Below are 5,085 nucleotides of genomic sequence, written 5' to 3'. Positions count from 1 at the left end.
GAGGTGCGCTGGCAGCTTTGTGACGCAGTGGTGGCTGGGTACGGTAAGGTGCGTTGGCAGATGTGTGACGCAGTGGTCGCCTGGCATGGTGAGGTGCGCTGGCAGCTGTGTGACGCAGTGGTGGCCTGGCACGGTGAGGTGCGCTGGCAGCTGTGTGTTGTGACGCCGTGGTGGCCTGGCACGGTGAGGTGTGCTTGCAGCTGTGTGACGCAGTGGTGGCCTGGTACGGTGAGGTGCGCTGGCAGTTGTGTGATGCAGTGGTGGCCGGGCACAGTGAGGTGCACTCGCAGCTGTGTGGTGTGACGCAGTGGTGTTCATCAGGCACAAGTTCATCAGTGAAAAGACCACTGGCATTTTTCCTTCCCCCTACATTCTCAGAGCAGAATCGAATTTAATATTAGCATAATTTATTACAGTGCTAAGTTTAATATTATTTATTACTAATAGTTTATGCTAACACCTAACTTTTTTAACGTGAGAAGTACTAATGTAAGTACCTACTGTACTGTACTTAAGTACTACCATAAGAAGTACTGCTGTATGCAACAAAAAAAAAGGAGTGGTGAAACAGCCCTACTCATACAGTATCAGTATCAACAGACATTGTATCAGTATCAGTTCTTGCTTTGTGCTGGGTTTAGGAGTTTTCCAAACATAGTCTTTCAGCTAATGCCATACCATCTCTATTGGATTTAAATCTGGAGATTCGGCTGGAGTTTTCACCCAGTTCACTCGTTCTGCTATAAGCCTCGCCCTTGCTGCTGTGTGTTTCGGATCGTTGTCTTGAAAGAGACTGTGCCTTGATCCAATGTGCTCCCTGATATATGGGGCGGCATGCTGTGTGACCCTGACTTCCTCGAAGAATTCCCGATCCATAATTCCTTCGAAATAAAATTGTTTTTCAAGCAATGTAATGCAAGATGCTTTCTAACGTTGGGCAATGTGTTTTTTCTCGATATTTTGTTTCGAGAGACTAGATAAGTAATTCAAGTGTTTATGATATGTCGCTGTTGTGAATGTCTGTGGAGTGTATCTTATTAGCCTGTCCTGACTGTCCTGTCCTGTCCTGACTGGTGGCTAATTTCTGTTAACCTTGTCTCTCACTCACTTTGATGAGCAAAATGTTCATACATAAAGCATACATTTCTGATTGGTCAGAAGAAGCTTCTTAACATATAAGGTATAAAGAAAGTCAGAAAGTTAGGCACTTAGGTCAGCCTTAGGCAGTTAACCAAGACCATAATCCGATAAGAAGCTATTCCCTTTCATGTTGCTATATCACATGTAGGATACATGAGTTACACCTCCACTTAAGAGACCTTAAAGAGACCTTGGCCAGCCAGGAGTGTAGAAAACCGTAAAACAGTTCTTGAGGACCTAATTGTTAACTCTTAACAGGCTAAGGTTCCTTCAGTCCTATGAGAAATATTTTAGAATTGAACTAAAGTGTGTTTCCGATACAGGAGCATATGTCTGTCAGGGCCTGTTGGAGAGGCCCTGCATGAGAACCCCTGGCTGCAGTTCCACATCCCCCTGAAAGTAAAGAGAGCCATAAGCACGGAGCTAAGGAGTCAAAGTGTCATATGGATACAAATTCTCATGATTTTGTATTGTGTGTTTTTTCTCTGTTCTGCTTTATTGAAAGAAATCAGATGCTCTTCCTGAAACTTACCTTAGCTGATTCTTCAGCTAAACCAGACAGATTTCTGAAATTCTCAAATATTATCAAATCTTGTTGGTGCAGAGGTGGTGGAGCCCATTACCAACAGACTCACAGCTGAAATTGCTGTGAAAAGGGCTTCTACCAAATATTAACATGTGGGTGAAAATGTATACAATTGTAATATTTCCTTTTTTCCCATTGAAAGTATAACATATGTGGTGTGAGAAAGAGGTCCTCATTTAATTACATGAAACTCTGGCACTGGCGCAACAAACTGAACAAAGTTCAAGGGGGTATACGCTTTCTGTAGACACTTTATTTCCTCTTTTTCCATACTCTAAGAAATGATTTGGGAAACCTGTGGGACACTGGAGGTCATTATACATGAGCCTCTTTCTGCACCTTTTAAGCCATTGAAACCTAGTTGCCTTGTTACAAGGTCTAATATTACAGTAGGTGTGGTTTCCGTCTCCTAATTTCTGAGAATGATCAAATTGGGGAATAAGTTGTAGGGAATACCACTCTTGCACTTCTAAGAAAAGACTATCTCAAATGAAACTCGCTATAGAAAGACATCTTGTTGAAAAATTCTTTATTTTTTGTCATTTCTAAAGAAAAAACATTCATCAAGTCCTTCACAAATATTTTGTTTGTGACTTTCTCTGTTGTTCCCTTTCACACTCAACTGAACTATGTGTTATGTCTTGTAAACGTAATCAAACATTTCACTTAGGTGTGTGGGTTAACACAAACCCATATTGTATGAAACATTCAGTTTTTCATTCCCGTTTTTTCTAACAATTGCATCCATGCTAGGACTACAGTAAACAACACTTTTTACTAAAGTAAATGAAATTGTTCATTAAACAAGGCACATTGTTTTAAATGTATGCAATACGACGACACTAAAAACAACACTGAAACTTTTCATTGAAATACTGGACGAGATTGTGCATATTCAATGGATTTCTCCTGGTGCCTTTTTTCATCAGTCTTTTCATATTCTTGTTCTCTACTCAGGTGTCTCCTGTTCCTTTGGTGATGTCTGCTGTACACACATGGTATCATACACTTGAGCAAAGTGTGATACCACCGTTTGTTCTTCTCCTAAAATAAAGATGAACATTGACAAAAGTCAGAAGCACTCTTTTCTTTGACAGACGAACAAAACAATGCAAGAATAACCATACTCTCTGTTCCTTACTCATTTCTACCTACCTGTTTGACCACTTTGTCTGCTTCAGTCAGGACAGGGTGCTGGGGCTGACTCTGAGCAATCTGAGAAGAGCTCTCTGTGATCTTCTCCCCTACAGTGGCTACATTGTACTCTGTTTGAAATCCAGGTATCGCCTCCGGTAAGTTCCTCGGTCTTTTTTGGGACTTGAAAGGGTAGAATCATTTTGTGACTACATTTCATTGTCATGCACTGATATGTTCTGGTTTGTGTTCGATTACTGCAGGCATTCAAGTACTTTCTTTTTGTTCTAGATTGGCAGTGTTTGAGATGGTAGGAACTTGTCATATTCTCAACTCTGAATGCTCTGCAAACATACTATTTTAGCAATTCTTAGAAATCTGAAAGCAGTGTTACCTGTATCATTTTTTGTCTTGGTAGTAGTATTGCAGCTCCAACATCAGCACTTAAATAATGGTTTGTGATGTTACTTGTCCTTGGAGTTAGTATACTCCTGAGAAGTCAAGAGAAATCTTACGTAAGCATTAATTATGTTTCACTTTTGAAAGCAAAGTACGTGTCAAGTACTTTGAAGGCATTTGTTGATACTTTTAAGCACTTTCGTTGATTATTATTATCCTTCAATTAGTTATTACAAGTCCAACATTCTTACATGATCTCACTCCATATTCAGAATGTGGGAACACAGTTGTTTTAAGGAAATGCCACTGAATAGATAGGAGCTGCACTCTACAAAGATGAATTTGCTAATTAATCAGTCAGGGACACAGCTTATACTTCAGTAGTCTTAGATCATGTAATGATGATTATTGTACTTTATAACTAGCAAAATCCCCATATCCTGTTCATTGCCCCTTTTTCAGTCATGTGGATTGACTTATGCCTGAGGTGGTTAATTCTCACCTTGACATCTCATAGAACAACTGAATCTCTACCAAGGGTGAATGTGTCCTTCCTCTTAATGTCTAAAAGAAAAGGTTAAAATTCATTGAAGCAAAATGCAACAACCCAAAATGTTGGGGAGGTCGTTTCCACAGTTATTTCATATGACAGTGCTTGGAGTGAAACTACATGACCATGGTGAAGAAGTAAAAACACTTTACCTTGTTCCTCCTGACTGATGTCCTTATGCGTGTTTTGCACAGTTGAGCGTTTTGTGTCTTGTCGTCTGTGTAGGCAACAGCCCTCTTCCCTGGGATAGAACTAGATGATATTTAGACACGTTAATTTGACTTCTCCATTGCTCACATTGATGTGGATATGATTATAATGCTCTGTTTTGTGGGCTTCCCAAGAAAACAATAAACCCCTTACTACTTGTTCGAAATGCAGTAGCACAGATCCTAACAAATACAAGAAAGAGAATATCATTCCTGTTTTGAAAAAACTTCACTGGTCACCTGTATTATCTAGGATAAATTTGAAAGTTCTTTTACTTGTTTTTAAAGCTTTAAGCGACCTAGCACGTCTGTACCTTACTGAATGTCTGTCTTCATATGTTCCTATACGTGACCTGAGATCTGCACATACTGGCCTACTGCAAATACCACATGTGAAATGCAGAAAGAGTGGAGAGGCTGCTTTTTGTTTTTATGCTTCTAAATTATGAAACTCACTTCCACTTTTTATTAGGCAGTCAAGCTCGGTACATTGTTTTAAAAAACATTTGAAAATGTTGCTTTTAGTTAAAGTGGTTCTTTGTTCTTTCTATTTATGTTTCTTGTTTTAGTTCTCTTTAATTGTTCTTATTTTATTACGACTTTCCTAATTTGTATTTATTTAATTGACATGTATGTTGCTTTACTGTATTGCTGTATTTTCCTTTACAACTGAAAGTATATCTCTCAATTTTAATATTTTATTTTTACGCTTGCTTTTTAAAGCACCAAAGCACTATTTGTATGAAAGGTGCTCTATAAATAAAGTTTATTATTATTATTTTTAATATTATTATTATACTTTGTTACATTTTTGGTTAGGACAAAGATTCTAGTAGAGGTGGCCTCTTTTACCCTGTTCCAAAAAATTGGAAAACTACCTTCAGAATGCACTGACAATGACCATCTACTGTCTCCTCTAACTGTGTATTGTCATCATGCATATCTTGTGTGTTATTTATTGTAGTTGGTTCTGTCATTCTGTAAAGAAGCCACCTTTCAAGGCACTATATCAAATAATGTTTGTTATTATTATTTACATTTTTCATCGTAAAATCTGGCGAAGAGTC

The sequence above is a fragment of the Lepisosteus oculatus genome, unplaced genomic scaffold (assembly GCF_040954835.1).
Source record: "Lepisosteus oculatus isolate fLepOcu1 unplaced genomic scaffold, fLepOcu1.hap2 HAP2_SCAFFOLD_37, whole genome shotgun sequence".
Classification (NCBI taxonomy): Eukaryota; Metazoa; Chordata; class Actinopteri; order Semionotiformes; family Lepisosteidae; genus Lepisosteus; species Lepisosteus oculatus.
Note: the sequence above shows the minus strand (reverse complement) of the source record.